This window comes from Meles meles, chromosome X (assembly GCF_922984935.1).
Source record: "Meles meles chromosome X, mMelMel3.1 paternal haplotype, whole genome shotgun sequence".
NCBI lineage: Eukaryota > Metazoa > Chordata > Mammalia > Carnivora > Mustelidae > Meles > Meles meles.
Genome location: NC_060087.1, coordinates 70880140 through 70900972, shown reverse-complemented (window position 1 = coordinate 70900972; position 20833 = coordinate 70880140). Strand labels below are relative to the sequence as shown.

General features: G+C 36.2%; 1 pseudogene; it reads left to right on the top strand.

Annotated features, from left to right (window-relative positions):
* The window catches only part of LOC123934684, a 114882-nt pseudogene extending 94402 nt beyond the window's left edge, over nucleotides 1-20480 (top strand).
* The last annotated feature ends 353 nt before the right edge of the window (nucleotides 20481-20833 follow it).

The following is a 20833-nucleotide window of genomic DNA, read 5'->3' as shown; positions in this document are numbered from 1 at the left end:
TGGTTTTGATCTCTCCTCTTTCATTCATGATTTTATTAATTTGGGTCCTTTCTCTTTTCTTTTTGGTAAGTCTGGCCAAGGGGTTATCAATCTTATTAATTCTTTCAAAGAACCAGCTCCTAGTTTCATTGATCTCTTCTGCTGTTATTTGGTTTCTATTTCATTGATTTCTACTCTGATATTTATTATTTCTCTTCTCCTGCTGGGTTTAGGCTTTATTTGCTCTTCTTTCTCGAGCTCCTTTAGGTGTAGGGTTAGGTTGCATATTTGAGAACTTTCTTGTTTCTTGAGAAAGACTTGTATCACTGTATACTTTCCTCTCAGGACTGCCTTTGCTGCATCCCAATGATTTTGAACAGTTTTCATTTTCATTTGTTTCCATGAATTTTTTTTCAATTCTTCTTTAATTTCCTGATTGACCCATTTATTCTTTAGTAGGATGCTCTTTAGCCTCCACGTATTTGGTTCTTTCCAAATTTCCTCTTGTGGTTGAGTTCTAGTTTCAAAGCATTGTGGTCTGAAAATATGCAGGGAGTGACCCCAGTCTTTTGGTACTGGTTGAGACCTGATTTGTGACCCAGGATGTGATCTATTTTGGAGAATTTTCCATCTGCACTAGAGAAGAATGTGCATTCCGTTGTTTTGGGATGGAATGTTCTGAATATGTCTGTGATGTCCATCTGGGCCAGTATGTCATTTAAAGCCTTTATTTCCTTGTCGATCTTTTGCTTATTTGTTCTGTCCTTTTCAGTGAGGGGGGGGTGTTAATGTTCCCTACTATTACTGTATTATGAATGTGTTTCCTTGATTTTTGTTATTAATTGGTTTATATAATTGGCTGCTCCCATGTTAAGGGCATAGATATTTAAAATTCTTAGATCTTGTTGGACAGACCCTTTATGATATAGTGTTCTTCTTCATCTCTTATTATAGTCTTGGCTTAAAATCTAATTTTATGATATAAGGGTTCTGATATAAGGATTGCCATTCCAGCTTTTTCTTGATGTCCATTAGCATGGTAAATTATTTTCCACACCCTCACTTTATTTTTTTTTTAAGATTTACTTATTTATTTGACAGAGAGAGAGAGATCACAAGTAGACAGAGAAGCAGGCAGACACGGGGGTGGGTGGGAGAAGCAGGCTTCCTGCTGAGCAGAGAGCCCGATGCAGGGCTCGATCCCAGGACCCTGAGATCATGACCTGAGCCAAAGGCAGAGGCTTAACCCACGGAGCCACCCAGGTGCCCCACCCCCTCACTTTAAATCTGGAGGTGTCCTTGGGTCTAAAATGAGTTTCGTGCAGACCATATATTGATGCGTCTTGTTTTTTTTTTTTTTTTTTAATCCATTCTGATATCCCATGTCTTTTTTTGGTAATTTTATTTTATTTTTTTCAGTGTTCCACGATTCATTGTTTATGCAGCACAACCAGTGCTCCATGCAATACGTGCCCTCCTTAATACCCACCACCAGGTTCACTCACTGCCCCCACTCCCCTCCCCTCCAAAACCCTCATTTTGTTTCTCAGAGTCCACAGTCTCTCATGGCTCATCTTTCCCTCTGATTTCTCCTGACTCACTTCTCTCCAACTCCCAATGGCCACAGTCGCCAAGCTGTGCAAAGAGACAAGATACCTTTCAATAGATGAATGAATACAGGAGATATGGTCCATATATACAATGGGATATTTTGCCTCCATCAGAAAGGGGGAATACCCAAATTTTGCATCAACATGGGTGGGACTGGAGGAGATTATGCTGATTGAAATAAGTTGAGCAGAGAGAGTCAAGTATCATATGGTTTCACCCTCTGTCTTTCGTTTGAGGCATTTAGCCCATTTGCATTCAGGGTAACTATTGAAAGATATGAATTTAGTGCCATGTATTGTCTGTAAGGTGACAGCTACTGTATATTTCTCTGTTCCTTTCTGGTCTACTACCTTTAGGCTTTCTCTTTGCTTCAAGGACTGCTTTCAATATTTCCTGTAGGACTGGTTTTGTGTTTGCAAATTCTTCTAGTTTTTGTTTGTCCTGGAAACTTTTTATCTCTCCTCTTTTCAATGACAGCCTAGCTGGGATCGTATTCTTGTCTGCATATTTTTCTTGCTTAATGCTCTGAATATATTGTGCCAGTCCTTTCTGGCCTGCCAGGTCTCTGTGTATAGGTCTGCTGCCATTTTGTGGTGATTTATACTACTTTTAAGGAGTTAATGTACATATTAATGATAGTCCCACTCATATCTCTGCTTAATTTTCCCATGTGGCTACTGAGAAAACTGGATGAATCATGGAGAATGAATATAAACTACTACAAGCTCATCCAGATGGTATCCCCATTTGCAATTATTCTGCTGGACATGATAGCATTGATAGATCAACTTAGTAAGACCTGAAATACTCTGATTTTGGCAACTAATTATATTCTATTTAATCAGAAAAGAAAAACAGAAAAGAGTTTTCATTCATATGAGACAGATAGCAATATTCATTTACAGTTTTACTCAGAGTTTGTTAAACCTCCTATTGTTTCTCATAACATAGTCCCAAATATTCTGGAAAACCTGGATACCCCATAGAATCAATGGCATTATGCTGATCAGGCAGGATAACAAAAAAAAAGGTGACTAATGCGGTAGAAGGATTTATTAAGGCACACTTATTTCAGAGGATGGAATTTAAATCCTAGAAATATTCAGGAATTTCCAATTTCACTAAAAATTTTAGTCTAATTGGTGAAAGACATGCTGAGGCATTGTTCCCTCTACAGAAAAGGGGGGAAAAAAAAGCTCTATCTTGCATTTATTCTATAAAGAAAGAAATACAATGTTTGGTGGGCTTCTTTGGATTCTGGAGCAACACATTCCACACCTAAGAGTAGTGTTCCATCTGATTTACTAGTTTACACTAAAGGCAGACAGCTTTCAGTGGGACCTTGATCTGAAAAGGGCTTGACAGCAAGTCCGAGTTGGGACGTCAGTAGCCCTGCTGCTTGTGGCACATAATGAAGAAAACACTATGGTTTTTGAGTTGTCAGTAGTAGGGAAATGTGCAAGATAGAGCTTATGGCAGGTTTCAGTGTGAGAATCTCACTGCAAGTCCCTAGGATTCTGTGGGTCATGCCATCTATATGTGAGAATTACATGTCTTTTAACAGACAGCTCTTGGCATGGTACTGGACCATGATAGAGACAAAATGCTATATAATGAGGCACCAAGTAATTATGAATTCAGAACTGCTAATTATAAGCCAGATTCTGTTGGATCTACTAAATCAAAAATTCATGAAGGCCTAGTAGCTATCCGTCATAAAATGGACATGGTTATTCTGGGATCAAGTCCAGGAATAACCAGAGATTATAAATAAATTGTATGAATAGGTTACATAGATCTCTATGTCATCTGACATACTTGTAACTGCACCTTCCCTCTGCTTGCATGTGAGAATATTTGAATGAGGAGAAAAAGTCTGAATTTGGTTTCTAAATAAGTTGGTTCAGTATGTAAGTTCAAGCTATAAATATATGGCACTTACCTTACAGCCACACTCAGGGATAACCTTGAAGGAGTACAGCATCCAACCAGACAATTCACTTCACAGTAAAGGAGGTGTGGGAGTGAATTTTTGACCAAGAGATTCACTGATAAATTACATATTGCACTATAGTGCACAATAAAGCTCAGAGAGAGCTTGAATGACTTACTGAAGGCACAATAAAGTATTACTTTGGATGCAACACTCTGAAAAATTGAGTGTCATTCTTTAAGATACAGGGTATGCAACTTCTATATAATGTGTCTTGAATAGGAAAAATGCATGTGCTTAGAAATCAAGGGATATACTCAGGAGTGGTCTCACCATCAATTGCAATGGCTCACTGAGGGTGTGTGTTCTTCTTGTTATATTATCTCTGGCCAGTGCAGTGTTGTAAGGCCTAATTCCCCCACCCCCACCAAAGGGACATATTCTTGCCTGGAGGTACAGTAACAGTTTCATTGAAATACAAGCTATGGCTGCTGCCAGGGAACTTGGAGCCCCTTATGTCTAGGGACCAGCTGTTGTGAAGTTTGGACTCCTTTTGCCTAGAGGTCATCTGTTGTGAAGAACAGTCACCACCTTTAAAGGGTAAATTAGCCTGATGAGCAAGAAGAGGTAAAATTTCTTTGCACAATATAAGAAAAAGGGAATATCTGTGGGAGCCACACTCCGCTTGGACTCCCTTGCCCAATAGAGTACAAAAAGAGCATGATTACTAGGAGCTCAGACCCTTCAGGAATCCAGTTTGAGATCATACCACCAGGTAAGGCAGCAAGACCTAGAGAAGCAACAGTTGAAGACTAGGGGAAATAATGGACGTGTAGGAGGTCAATCACTTGGGGTCCTAAGATTAACAGCAGTGATAAAGGCTATAATTTTTCCACTTCTTTTAAGATTACCTTAAGGAGAAGCCTGCAGGAACTTTGGAGGGGTGAGTATGGATAGAAAAGTGGATCTGCATCGTGACAGTCATGGGAGTTTGCTGCTTAGATTTCACTTCAAGAAGGATTCTGCTGTGAGGAGTATAGTTGCTTGATAGCCTCAAGCTACTATAAATTTGAGATCCATCAGTGTGTAAGCCAGGGCTACTCTTTCACTGGATTGCTTCCAGCTAATAATTTAGCACTGTGGGCATACTAAATCCAGGACATCACTTAACAACACAGACCCCTCTAAAGAGCAGTAATTGTTCAGGGCTCCTCACTGAGCTGGTTGAGACTTTCTCCAAGCATAGTCTGAGGCTATTCCTTCCCAGTTTTCTTTTATCTTTCTCCTTTAACATGGGTCAGAACCGCACAGTAATCTGAAGTTTCTCCCTCCCTTCTATTTCTCCTTTTATCCTTTAGTCTTCACCAGTTTCCTTTAATAAGTATTTTACACTTTTCATTATGCCTAGCTTTTAATTCCTGGATGATCAATGGTGTTCTTGGGGAGTAGGCAAAACAGGCATTTTAGGCAGAGGGTGAACTGTGTTGTTGACATTTACCAACTGCTTTGGAAGTATCTTACCAGTAATTACAGATCTATCCTTGCATACTGGTTGAATATAACTATTTGGCCTACGTTTTCCCCCTGTTTCTCTTTTATTTATTTCTCCAACATCACTTGTTATTTACAGGTAATTGTTTTTGTTATTTTATTTTGTTTCCCTCCAGAATTTCTTTAAGCAATGACAGGTAAATACAGACAGACTGACAGACACACACTCACACATTTAAACACTCAAACACACAAACATACAAATTTTCTTTTCCTGCTTTTAAAAAATGCCATAGTTCATACAGCATATACTCTCTTATTCACCTTGATTTTTTTTCACTAAAACTTAAGTCAGAGATCTTTCCATCCCACTACACAGAGTGCTTCCTTATTCCTTTCATATTCACATGTCAATCCACTGCAAAGTATTGTTATATATTCAACCAATCACTTATGGACAAATAATTGGATTGTTTTTAAACTTTTCCTATTTACAGTGTTGCAATAAAAAACTTTTTATGTGTCACTTAGGACATGTGTAAGATTATCAAATGGGTTAGAAAAATGACACCACTTTAAGAATTAGATCTGAAATCTGAATAAATGGAAGTCAAGATTATAACAAAAGACAGAAAGCAGACTGGATCCAATGAAGAAGGTCTTCATATTTTTATCTCTCTATAACTCTATCTGTATATTTATCATTACAATGGATTGGATGTTTGTGTTTTCCCAAAATTCATATGTTAAAATCCTAATCCCCAAGGTGATGGTATTAGGGTGGAGCCCAATATCCCCAAATATAGGGCCTTTGGGGGATTTTGGGAGATTAGAGTCCTCACAAATGGAATTAGTGCTTTTATAAAAGAGGACCAAGAATTCCCTAGTCCCCTTCAACTACGTGTTGGAGGTCTATGAATCAGAAAGTGGGCTCTCACTAGACTCTTAACTTTCTGGTGCCTTGATCTCAGACTACTTAGCCTCCAGAATTGTGAGAAATAAATTTTTGTTGTTTATGCACTACTCAGTTTATGGTATTTTTGTTATATTAGTCTGAACACAGACTAAGACATCTATCTATCTATCATCTATCACCTATCATCTATCAATCTATCTAATGTATCTACCTATCATCTATTTCTCTATCTGTTTCTCTATCTAACCTATCATTTCTTTCTGTCTATACCCCTTTCCTGCTCTCAGGACTCAATGTGACAAGCATATTCCTGGAAAATGTAAAATGATTGACAAATATGTATTATTCATTCAGGGTAACTTGTAGCTAATCATTAAGTAAAGTGATAAAGTAAAGAAAAAAGTGTTTAAAAGTAAATTATTACATTTAGGGGTTTGTATATTTATGAAGGAAGTGGGGCTTACTCTACATATAGCTCTCTATTTCTTTAAAGGGTGTTAAAGATCTGGTTCCTTCCCTCCATTCTTTGTTTACTTCTTAATGCTAAATAAAAGATAGATAAAACAAAACATGATAAGGTATCCAAAGGAAGATTGTTAAGTTTTAACGTAAACACAGAAATGGTTTCCAAATTAATTTTCAGAACATGGAGTAAAACACTACAGCAATTTGGCTTGAGTAGTTCAAACACTTAATACATAAAGCCTATATCTCCAAAATCACCTCTATAAATTACATGAAAAAAATCAGATCCTGGGACTCATGAAAGACTTGCTTTTATTATTACAGTTCCACAGCAGTAGAAATGTTCACTTGAGAGTAGCCAGTATTTACTGTGGTAAGGCCATTCTGTGAAACCAATTTCTCAGGTTTTTTTTAAAGCAGCTTATGAATCCACTTTGCTTCAGGCTGGGAAATAAAGTAAAAAAAGAAAGAAAGAAAGAAAGAAAGAAAGAAAGAAAGAAAGAAAGAAAGGAAAAGGGAAATTTTATGTATCTTAATTATAGAGAGTTCCTGGTTTTTGAGGTACCACACCAAACCACATAATGTCACTAGTGAAAGGGAACTTCCATATCATTTTTATTTCTTATTAAAAATTCAGGTCATTGAACCCCACCCCAGACTTACCAAGTCAAAGCCTGAGATGGAGTCAGCAATTTGCATATTCACCAACTTCCCTGGGTGATTCTAATGTTCATTTAAAATGAGAAGTACTGAATACTCACCCTACAACTAGTATTTGTAGAGGAACCAAGTTCTATCAATGTGCATTTGTGTCGAAGATCTCACAACTATTTTACTTATTTTTATTTTTTTAATTTTCTTTTTTTCTAAAATATCTATTTATTTATTTTTTAAAATTTCTTTTCAGTGTTCCAGAATTCATTCCTTATGCACCACACCCAGTGCTCCATGGAATACCCACTTAATACCCTCCTTAATACCCACCACCAGGCTCATCCAACCTCCCACCTCCCTCCCCTCCAAAACCCTTAGTTTGTTTCTCAGTGTCCACAGTCTCTCATGGTTCATCTCCCTCTCCAATTTCCCTTAACTCACTTCTCCTCTCAACTATTTTAAAGGACTAGAACATTTAAAATTGATAATATAAAAACACAGAATATATTTAAAATAGCTGATTGTCATTCCAAATTCTACCACACTAATGTAAGGATATTCATATTTGCGTATTACTGTCTATCTTTGTACACAAATACCCAGATTTTTGCTTAGTTGTGATCCCATAGTACTTTTTTCTCCTTCAGTCTCTTAACTGTATGGTATGAACATTTCCCTTTAATTATCAAGGCTTTATAATTATCATTTCAGTGAATGCATACTATCATGTGTATTATATTTTGCTAAACCATTTTCCTAATTTTATACATTTAGTTTAATTCCAAAGGTTTTCTGTTATAGACAATATTGCAATCAGTCTTTATTCCCAGATTTTGTTTTTCCTTCTGCTAATATTTTTATTATAATTAATTTCAAGTATTGGGATTACTGAGTAAAATAGTATTGCATCATTTAGAACTCTTCCTTCATAGTTCCATATAATTCCAGAAGAAGGTTGTACCATTTTACACTGTTCATCTTTTTCAGTCAGCAGTGAATAAATGTGCCATCAACATTAAAGCCGCAACAGGCCTATGTAAGATATATTTGTAAGATATTTTACATATATAATACATATAAAATTTGTTGTATTTATATATTTTAGGTATATATAATTTTATTTTTATTTAGTTATTAGATGAGAAATAATCTCATGAGGTTGCTTTGATTACTAACCATGGTCAATTTTTTAAAAAAGATTTTATTTATTTATTTGACAGAGAGAGATCACAAGTAGGCAGAGAGGCAGGCAGAGAGAGAGGAGGAAGCAGGCTCCCTGCTAAGCAGAGAGCCTGATGTGGGGTTTGATCCCAGGACCCTGAGATCATGACCTGAGCCGAAGGCAGAGGCTTAACCCACTGAGCCACCCAGGCACCCCAACCATGGTCAATTATTTTTTTAAATAATTTTATTTCTTATTTTCTCCTGTATAAATTATATTTCTATTTTCTTGGCCATTTGTTATAAATATATTTTACTCTCCGAAATATGTCTTAACACTAACACTCTTGATTCACAGTTCAGTACTTTTTTCTACATCATGATGCTTCCCAAATAATTAGGATGAAGGGTTAACTATATCAAACCTTAAATATGGGTGGGATAACTTTCATTTATATATTGTGATTTAGGAGAAGAACTAGAATATGCCCCCTTTCTAAAGCATTTCACATTATCTCAAATCCAAACATTTGAAAATCATTCATTTATATTTTGGCTCCAAGATTTTTAAAAAGATTTTACTTCTTTATTTCCTTATGAGAGAGAGGTGGAAGAAGCAGAGGGAGAGGTACATGAAGACACTGGAGTCTGCTACAAGGCTGGATCTCAGGTCTTTGAGCTGAAACCAAGAGCCTGACCCTTAAGTGACTGAGCCACCCATGAGTGCCTTGGCTTTTAAGTTTTTTAAATGCTTCAGTTAAACTATAGTTAATACTTAAAGGATAAACTGCTGTGGACTGAATATTTATGTTTCCCTAATATTCATATTTTGATGCCCTAATCCCCAATGTGATGGTATTTGGAGATAGAGACTTTTAGGGGACAACTAGGTTGAGATGAGGTCATAAGAGTGGAGCCCCCATGATGGGATTGTTGCCCTTAAAAGGGAAAGAAGAGACCAGAGCTCTATGTCATGCAAGAATACATCAAGAAAGCCATGTCTAAAAGCCAAGAAGAGGTTCTTTACCAGAAATCAGCCATGTTTGAACCCTAATTGTGGACTTCCAGCCTACCAAATTGTGAGAAATATGTGATGTCTAAACCACCCAGTCTATGCTATTTGTCACAGCAACTTGAACTAAGATGGTAATCAAAGTTAAGCTTGTAATACCATAATAGGAAATTATTTCAAAAATTGAGGGAATAATAAATAAGTGATAGATTTTTTTTTTTTTACAGGAAAGAGTTTTGAGTTCTGGAACTTTCCAGAAAATGAAACATTGTCTAAGGAATGGAGATCTTGGAATTTGAGTTTGTTCTTGACATCCAAGTGTCAATAAGAAGAAATCAAAACTAATGGTGAGCAAGGGAAGATAAGGAGAGTAGTTTCATGTTTGAATGAAGCACAGCTAAGCAACAACATATCAACAGTTATACAATAGGCAAAAAAAAAATCTTTTGAAACTACATTAAAAAAACAAAGGCCTTCTTTCCATTCAATTTATAGTTTAGAATTAAAAAAATAAAAATACTTATGTAGAAGCATCAAACTTTCCGCTGTTTTTATGCTCCTTAGACTTTCATTATGGTTACTATATCAGTTGCCACCCCTGTGTCCCTCTCACCATTCACTTTGAATTGGGCCTGGAAAGTCTGTGTTTTGCTTCAGTAAATATCATCTTTCAATACCATACTGTTATTTTTGTATGTAATGATACAATTTCATAGAGTAGCTCTCCTATTAACTAGTTGGGTATTCTTGGATAGAAACTTCCCCACTGTCTTTGTCTTTCAAATATTTCTTATCTTGCATGATCCAGGTCAAATATCACCTTGATAGGTAGATTTTTGGCAGACAGTTTTTTCACTCTTTATGAATGAATGAATGAATGAATGAACTGGGCACACTAAAAATTACGCTATCCAGTGTTATCTGGATTTTTTAAACTTCCCAGCATTTTTTTAAATTCAGTTCTTGCTAGTTTTCTAAAAAAAAAAAAGTCATACTAATTACTTATTCAATAAATATTGAGTGCAACCCACTCTTTTCGGAATTTGGGATATATTAGTAAACAAAACAAAGAGTTTTGCCCTCACAGAGATTACATTTTACCAGAGGATATACACAATAAACATAATAAATTACATAATTGAAGGTAGTAAAATCTATGGAAAAAAAGATGAGTTAAGGATTGGAGTGGGGGGACGGTGGTTTGCTGCAATTTTAAATACAGTGGTTGTATTAACTTCCTTGAAAAATTAACATTTGAGCAAATATTTGAAGGAGAGAATTACCCATGGGCAGATCTAAGTAAATACTATTCTAGTTAGAGTGATATATCAGTGCAAGGACCTAAATAATATTCCTGGAATGTTCTAGGAACTACAAGATGGCCAAAAAGGCTAGGTGAGATTGATGCTGAGGAAAATAAGATGAAATCAGAAAGAGCAGCAGGTCAAATTATTTAGGACTTTGTTGGCAATTGAGAGAATCTGACACTTATTTTGAGTGACATGGTGAAATTTTAGAGGGTTTTTTTTTTGCAATTAGTTTGTTTCTTTTAGGTTTAATTTAACACTGTCAGTCCTTAACATAATCTTTATTAATTATATTGATTTTCAATAAACTGCATCCATTTAAATGGATAACTTGCTGACTATATATAGCCACAATCAAGTTGTAGAACATTTCAGTCACTCCCAAAAGGTGCTATGCATCCCTCATCGAAAGTGACGTAACAGGAATGACATGATGTGACGTAGTCTACAGAAGAGATAAAACAGTGGCTGGGACCAAGTTGGTAGTAGTTGATGAGAGGTGGTCATATTTTAGATATTTTTTTCAAGTCAACCAGATCCAACAAAGGTTGGAAACAAAAAAGAAGAGTCAAAGACATCTTTGGTGTATCCTAACCTTATTCTTGATCTTAATGTGTCTTGACCTAATGGGAAAGTATGACATTTTCTGTAAGTTTTTGATAGAGCACTATTATCAAGAGAAGAAAATTCTCTATCCTTTTTAAAAAGTTTTTATTTAAATGACAGTTAGCATATAGTATAATATTAGTTTCAGGTATACAATATAGTGACTCAACACTTCCATACAACACCTGGTATTCATCACAACAACTTCACCTCTTAATCCCCATCACTTATTTAACACATTCTCCCACTCATCTCTCCTCTGGTAACTGTTCTCTACAGTTATGAGTCTGTCTCTTGGTTTGCCTGACAATTTTTCCTCCTTTGCTCCTTTGTTTTGTTTCTTAAAATCTAAATGTGAGTGAAATCATATGGTATTTGTCTTTCACTGACAGACTTATTTCACTTAGCATAATATACTCTAGCTCCATCCAAGTCATTGGATTTCATTCTATTTTATGGCTGAGTAATATTCCATTTGTGTGTATTCTTTTTTTGGGTCATCATTTTCATCTTAAATAATATTAAAATTTATAAAATACTTTTCTGAAGACCTACCATTCTAGTTCTTAGGAATAAAATTAATTTTAAAAGTTTGTAAAAGTGGAATACTTATGTGATATTTTGAGTGTTCCTATTTTCAGGTAAAACTAGTTTCAAGACAATCTATAGGTATCGTCATTTTCTGAGGGCAGAGTTTAAGTTCTATGGCAGAAATTGTCATGTGTCTGTGTATCTCCATCATTTAACACAGTGTTTAAAACAGAACATTTTCTCAATAAGTATCTATTGACATAGGAAACAAAAAATAAACATGGATAACTCTATTGAATACCACAACTTTTTCTAAATATTATATTTCAACCTATAAAATAAAAAAAAATCATGACTTGTTCTGACAATATCTTAAAGTTAATCACTCAAAAATATTTATTGTTTAGTATTTATTTCTTGTCATATATGACAATGTTCTGGGCATTATGGTAAATAGAAAGGATTTCATCCTTGCCCTTGAGGTGCTTTCAGTCTGGTTAAAGACAATATTAATATCAACTCAACCCATAAATATTAAGTGCTACAGTGTTTATAGGAAAAGTTCAGTTTTGAAGTAAATAACTACGGGGGGACAAACAATTACTTAAGAAAATGAGAGCAACAGAATTTAAGACATAAAGACAGTAGCAACAGTAGTATTCTTACATTTATATAGTGACTTAGAATTTATAAACCTTTTCACACACTATCCTTTGGACTTAAAAACAATTTGTTTTACTGAGTAGGTTAGGTATGATTATTCTTATTTCCAGTTGACTTAATCCAAATTAAAAAAAAACAGCTACATAACAGTGAAGCTATGTCTCAAATTTATTTCCCTTGTTCTCTGTAACTTATATATTGGTTGAATATAGAAGATAGCAGGCAAGTGTATGGATAGGAAAATACACTGAGGATATTGATTTGGAAATAACTATAGATGTGTGAAAATTGAAGCCATAATAATAGATGGATTCTCTCAAGGACAATATGTAGAGAAGAGTGGAATAACTGAGCCAAGAACTGAACCATAAACAATTTGAGTTGGACATGAGAAGAAGTGCCAGAAAGGCATATAGAGAAATAGAAGTCATAAAGGAAAAGAAAAAAGAAAATCATAGTAGTTGAAATTGAGGGAAATCAAGGGGAAGGAGATACATTTCCAATGAATGCAAGATGTCAAAAGGGGTTAAGAATGGAAACAAAGCTGGGGCGCCTGGGTGGCTCAGTGGGTTAAGCCGCTGCCTTCGGCTCAGGTCATGATCTCAGGGTCCTGGGATCGAGTCCCACATCGGGCTCTCTGCTTGGCGGCGAGCCTGCTTCCCTCTCTCTCTCTCTCTGCCTGCCTCTCTGTCTATTTGTGATCTCTCTCTGTCAAATAAATAAATAAAAATAAAAAAAAAAAGAATGGAAACAAAGCTATAGTATTTGGTGAAGTGTCATAATAGGGGACCATTGAAAGAATACTTCAGGAAAAAAAAACTAAAGGAATGTTCAAGATGACAGCATAAGTAGACCCTAAATTCATCTTATCCCATGAACACAAAATATGTACAGCTACATACGGAACAATTTTCCCCTAAAAAAACACCTGATAACTAGGTAAACAGTGCCTTCAAAACAAAAGAGACACATCAAGAAGGGTAAGGGAGCAGACAAATGGTTCTTCCCAGGACTCTACCTCACAGATAGTAATAATCAGGAGGAATCCCAAAGTATGGAACACTCCTGTGAGGAGTGAAGAGTTTATACCTCATCATCAGTAATCCTAACTTTGAGAGCTGGCACCAGAGAGATGATATCCCAAAATTTCTGGTTTTGAAAATCAGTAGAAATTAAAACCAGGAGAATTACAGGGAACAAAGATCCCACTCTTAAAGGACTTGTGTGCAAACCCACTTGTCCTAATATCATCAAAGAAACAGACTGAAAAGTCTTTAGGCCATAAGTGACAAAGACCCATTTACTAATTTTAGGCAGCTCCCAAAGAGGCAGAAACCTGCTGGGACTTTATCATGGGGCAGAAGCACTACAGGATGTCATTTTTTGCAATCTTACTTTAACTTGCTGTGGAGATAGGCAATGGGAACCATCTTTGACGTTCTTCCTCTAGGCTGCTAACACCAGAGGGCTTGTGCTGCCCATCCTGCACTGTAACCAGGATGACTAAGTTCCCCATGTCCCACCAACCATGCAGGGATCCCAAGCTATAATAGGGCCAGGTGAGTGCCCAAGCCCTGCCCAACCCATGCAGAGACCAAAGCACAACCAGGCTAGGCAAGTACTCCAAGCCCAGCACTACTTACACAACAACCAAAACAATATTAAGCTGAAAAAGTCCTCACATCCTGCCATACTAACGAAGTGGAAGGACCACAACTGGGATAGCAATTGCCTTGAGCCCTAACCAACCTGTGCACCGACTGAGCTATATTCAGTTGGGGCAAATGCCCTTAGACCCACATTCTCTGTGCAGCAAAGAAGCCACAACTTGACCAAATGAGTGCTCAAGCCCTACTTAACCAACACAGAGACCAAGCTATGATAAGATGACCAAGTGGCTCAAATTATTCTCTCCCTGTGCAGGGGCTGAGCTACAAAATGGTCTAGCAAAGGCTTCAAGCTCCACCATCTCTATGCAACTACTGTAACCTCCATGGGTATATTAAACCCACAAGAGGTGCTTGCATAGAGTACCTGGCTCTGGTGGCCAAGGGAGATTGTACTTCTGGACTATAAAGAATAGCTTCTACACAAGACTTCTTCTTCAATACTGAGGGAGTTGGCCATTTTGCCTAATAAAAAACAAACACAGACAACCAAAATGATGAGACAGAGGAATATGTTCTGAACTAAAGAATAATGGAAATACCCCAAATAAAACTCTAATGAAATCGAAATAAGCATCCTAACTGATAGAGCATTCAAAGTAATGATCATGAAGATGCTCACTGATCTTGGGAGAATACTGGATGTACATAGTGAGAACTTCAACAATGTAGTAGAAAATATATAAGAGAAGTACCAAACAAATTATAACTGTACTGAAAAATACACTAGAGAATTTTAACAGCACAATGGATAAAATAGAAGTATGAATTATTGAACTAGAAGACAAAGCAATGGAAAACACATAGAGTACAGAAGGAAAAATAAATAAAAGAAGTGATGATACCATAAGGAACCTCTGAGACAACATCAAACAGACTAGGAGAAGAGAAAGAGCCATAGGAATATGGCAAGAAATAATGGCTAGAAACATCTATAATCAAGGCAAAGAAAACACACATACAGGTCCAGGGAGCCCCAATAAGATGAAACCAAAGAGAAACACAGGCATATATTTAAAATGATAAAAGTTAATGGTAGAGAATTTTTAAAGTAACAAGAGGAAAGCAACTTATTACCTACAAGGGAAACCTTATAAGATTATCAGAATTTTCAGCAGAAACATTATAGGCCAGAAAGGAGTAGTGTGACATATTCAAAGTGCTGATAGAGGAAAACCACAAACCAAGAATTACCTATGTAGCAGGGTTATTATTCAAAATTAAAGGGTTTACATATTCTTTTCCAGATAAGCAAACACTAAGGGAGTTTATCACTATTAAATTAGCCTTAAAATAAATGCTAAAGAAACTTCTCTGAGCTAAAAATAACAGATCTAACAAATACTAAGAAAACATAAAAAAATAAAAAACTTACCAGAAAGCATAAATAAAAAAAAATAAGTAGTGGATTAACCATTTATAAAGTAAACATTATGGGTAAAAGGCAAAAGTAGTAAAATTAATTAAAATTACAATAATTAGCTAAGGGATGCATAAAATGATGTAAAATGTGTCTTCAAAAATATTTTTGGGTGGGATGAGTAATAATATAAGGCTTTGGAATGTGTAAAATATATCAATTTATTTATTTATTTATTTATTTTTTATTATTTTATTTATTTTTTTAGTGTAACAGTATTCATTGTTTTTGCACAACACCCAGTGCTCCATGCAAAACGTGCCCTCCCCATTACCCACCACCTGTTCCCCCAACCTCCCACCCCTGACCCTTCAAAACCCTCAGGTTGTTTTTCAGAGTCCATAGTCTCTTGTGGTTCGCCTCCCCTTCCAATTCATATGATCTCCCTGATATGAGGACATGGAGAAGCAACATGTGGGTTTAGGGGGATAGGAGAAGAATAAATGAAACAAGATGGGATTGGGAGGGAGACAAACCATAAATGACTCTTAATCTCACAAAAGAAACTGGGGGTTGCTGGGGGGAGGTGGGATTGGGAGAGGGGGAGGGGGCTATGGACATTGGGGAGGGTATGTGCTATCGTGAGTGCTGTGAAGTGTGTAAACCTGGCGATTCACAGACCTGTACCCCTGGGGATAAAAATACATTATATGTTTATTATTGATTTTTATTTTTATTTTTATTTTTTATTTTTTTCCATTTTATTTATTTTTTCAGCGTAACAGTATTCATTCTTTTTGCACAACACCCAGTGCTCCATGCAAAATGTGCCCTCCCCATTACCCACCACCTGTTCCCCCAACCTCCCACCCCTGACCCTTAAAAACCCTCAGGTTGTTTTTCAGAGTCCATAGTCTCTTATGGTCCCCCTCCCCTTCCAAAATTTTTTTTTTAATAAACATATAATGTATTTTTATCCCCAGGGGTACAGGTCTGTGAATCACCAGGTTTACACACTTCACAGCACTCACGATAGCACTTACCCTCCCCAATGTCCATAGCCCCCTCCCTGATATGAGGACATGGAGAAGCAACATGGGGGGGTAGGGGGATAGGAGAAGAATAAATGAAACAAGATGGGATTGGGTGGGAGGCAAACCATAAATGACTCTTAATCTTATTTTTATTTTTTAAAAGATTTTATTTATTTATTTGACAGGCAAGGATAACAAGTAGGCAGAGATGGAGGTAGAGAGAGGAGGGGGAAGCAGGTTCCTCACTGGGCAGAGAGCCCAATGCAGGACTTGATCCCAGGACCCTGAGATCATGACCTGAGCTGAAGGCAGAGGCTTAACCCCCTGAGCCACTCAGGAGTCCCCAAATTTATATCAATTTAAAAGAGACTGTAGTATACTTAAGATATTTTATGTGAATCCACAGTAACAGAAAGCAGAAACAACAACAACAAATACCATTATACTAAATACATAAAAGACAATGAGAAAGGAATCTTAACATAATACTAAAGAAAATAAAAATCAAACCACAAGAGAGAAAGTGGAGAAGAAAGGAACAGAGAAAGGAACTACAAAAACAGCTAGAAAACAATGAACAAAATGACAGTATTACCAGCTAATAATACCTTAGATATAAATAGACTAAATTCTCTAACTGAAAGACATAGGGTGTGCTGGGTGGATAAAAACATAAAAATATATAAAAAATATTCTATATGCTGCCTATAAAACACTCACCTCAAACCTAAATAAAAAACATTAAGGGGCGCCTGGGTGGCTCAGTGGGTTAAAGCCTCTGCCTTCGGCTCAGGTCATGATCCCGGGGTCCTGGGATTGAGCCCCACGTCGGGCTCTCTGCTCTGCAGGGAGCCTGCTTCCCTTCCTCTCTCTCTCTCTGCCTGACTCTCTGCCTACTTGTGATCTCTCTCTGTGTGTCAAATAAATAAAATCTTAAAAAAAACCTTTAAAATGAAGGATTGGATAAAATGATACACCATGAAAATATAAATGCAGAGAAAACTGCGGTAATTATACTTATGTCAGACCAAAATAAGTAAAACCTAAACTAACAAAAGACAAAGAAAAGTATTACATAATGACAAAGGGATCAATCCAAAATGAAGATATAACATTTGTAAACATCTTTGTACCCAACATAAGAGTATCTAAATATTTAAGCAAATATTAACAGAAATAAAGAAATATAGAGCAATACAATAATAGTAAAGGAATTTAATATTCCACTTTCATCAATGGATAGATCATCCAGACAAAAATTCAATTAAAAAATAAAATAGCCTTGAACAATATATTAGAACAGATAGGCTTATTATATACAGAATATTTCACACAAACCAGTAGGATATACATTATTTTCAAGTGCACATGAAATATTCTCTGGTATCAATCATATTTTAGGTCACAAGGCCTCTGAGAAAAGGAGGGTTTTAGAAGGGAGGGGTGTGGGTGGATGGGTGAGCCTGGTGGTGGGTATTAAGGACCACACATATTGAATGGAGCACTGGGTGTTATATATAAACAATGTTGGAACACTACATCAAAAAAACTAATGATGTATGGTACAGTGACTAACATAATTCAATAAAAAATTTTTAAAAAGTGAATCTCAATAAATTTAAGAAAATTGGAATCAAATCAAGCATCTTTACCAATAACAATGGTTTAAAACTAGAAATTAATTACAAGAAGAAAACTGAACAAAAAAAACCACATATACATGGAGACTAAACAACTTGCAATTAAAAAAACCAATGGATCAGTGAAAGACTTAAAGAGAAAATAAAGAAAATAACCTGCGTCACAAAAAAAATATAAAATTTCAAAATCTTTGGGATATAGCAGTTTATTTTATTTTTTTAAGATTTTATTTATTTATTTGACAGAGATCACAAGTAGGCAGAGAGACTGGCAGAGAAAGATGGAGAAGCAGGCTCCCCACTGAGCAGAGAGCCCAATGCAGGACTCAATCCCAGGACTCTGAGATCATGACCTGAGTCAAAGGCAGAGGCTTTAGCCCACTGAGCCACCCAGGTGCCCAGGAGATAGCAGTTTAAAGAGAAAAGTTCATAACAATACAAGCTTAACCCAAAAAAAAAACAAGAAAAATCTCAAATAAACAATTCAACTTACATTTGAAGGAACTAGGAAAAAAAACAGAAAAAACAAACATCAAAGTTAATAGAAGGAAGGAAATAATAAATATCAGAGAAAAAATAAAACAGAGATTAAAAAAACATAGAAGATCTCAATGGAATTAGGAGCTTTTTTTTTTCGGAAAAAAAAAGAGAACAAAACTGACACAATTTTAGCTAGACTCATTAAGAAAAAAGTGAGAGGACCCAAATTAAAAAAAAAATCAGTATAAAAGAGGAGAAATTACAACAGATAGTACAGAATTACAAAAAGAAAATAAGAAAATACTTTGAATCATTATATGCCAAGAATTTAGCCCAGAAGAAATAGAGAAATTTCTAGAAACATGGAATCTCCTGAGACTGAATCATGAGAAAATAGAAAATCTGAATAGACCAATTACTAGCAATGAAATTGAATCAGTAATTAAAAAAAAAAATCCCAACAAACAGGAGTACAGGTCATGATTAATTCTATGGTCAATTCTATCAATCTTTTGAAGAAGAGTTAATACTTAGCATTCTCATATTATTCAAAAAAATTGGAATTGATGGATGCCTGGGTGGTTCAGTTGGTTAAGCAGCTCAGGTCATGATCCTGGAGTCCCAGAATTGAGCTCCACATTGGGCTCTCTGCTCAGCGGGGAGTCCGCTTCTCCCTCTGACCCTCCCCCTTCTTATCCTCTTTCTCTCATTCTCTCTCTCTTTCTCTCGAATAAATAAATTTTAAAAAATCTTAAAACAAAACAAAACAAAACAAATCAAACAAAAAAGAAACCCAAAAAATGGAATAGAAAAGAACAATGTCAAACTTATTTTAAGACGCAGATACTACCCTGATATCAAATCCAGAGAAACTACAAAAATATAGATATGGCCAATATCTTTGATGAATATAGATGTAAAAATTCAACAACATACTAGCAAATAGAATTAAACATTAAAAGAATAATACATGATCACATGAGATTCATTCCAGAGATGTAATGATCGTTCATCATATGCAAATCAATCAACAAGATACACCCACATTAAAAAAAAAACAACAACAACAAAGGACTAAAAAGTATATAATCAGTGGTAGTACCAGAGGAGGAAGATGGCAACCACTTTAGTAGGTGCTGGAGGAGCAGGCCATACCAGCCTGTTTCTCACACTGGGAAAGCCAGGAAGTCTCCACAGGGACCACAGGGACCACTGTCATAGCCAAGCAACTTTATGAGGGTATGGTTCTGGGAGCCCACTCCAGACCAGCTACTAGGTCTTACATTGCCAATCAAGTGACTGACAATCTGATCCCTATTCTTGACTGTATTTTCTCCTGCTGCTTAGGCTCAGCAGCTGATAGCCAGGCTGTAGCTGAGTCCTGTCACTTATCAGCTTATTTCCATAGTATTGAGCTGAATGAGCCTCTGCTGGTACAAAAGGTAACCAGCTTCTTTAAGGAGGTGTTTCTCATACTGAGAAGACCTAACAGTAGGAATCATCAAATGTGGGCTGGGGCCCCCCAAAAGAGGGGCAGGTATACTCAGTGTTCATGGAGGGTATGATGGTAAGAGAGTCCTTTGTCACTGGGAGCTCTGGGAGCTCCTATCTTTGTGGCCATGTTGATGCTACCTAATGGGAAGATGTGACCAAGGAAGAGTGTTGGCAATTCATGTCAATGTTCTCGCTTTGGCCATGGAATGGGTCATCTCCAGTGGTGGGGTGATCTGCCTGGCAACCTTTGTAGAATCAGAGGTAGAGTAGCAAGTACTTTTGTCACATGTTTTTTCTATATCTATGGAAATGGTCATATTTTTTTTAATTCTTGACAGAATGTTTATTGGACTTTATATAACAATATGTTGTCTTTTATTTTTTCCTAGAATTCCAGGAATCAGGGAAGTGGTAAAGTAGTAATGGTGAATTTGGGAATATGGTCTCCCAAAAGTACCTGCTGCTTATTGACATAAGATTTCTACTTATACATGGAATCTAAAAAATAAAACCAGCCAATAAAACAAGATAGAAGTAGGCTCATAGGTAGAGAACAAACTGATAGTTGCAAGAGGGTGGGGGTTGAGGGGTGGATGACATAGGTAAAAGGGACCTACCAACGTTCAGTTTTAAAATGACTAAGTCATGGGGATGCAGCAAAAGGAATATAGACAATAACATTGTAATAATTTTGTATGGTAATAGATGGGACAGAAAACTTGTAGTGGTGATCATATTGTAATGTTATCTAATGTATACAATGACAAAATAACTATGAGGTAAATTTGAAACTAATATATATTGTATTTCAATCATAGTTCAGTGAAAA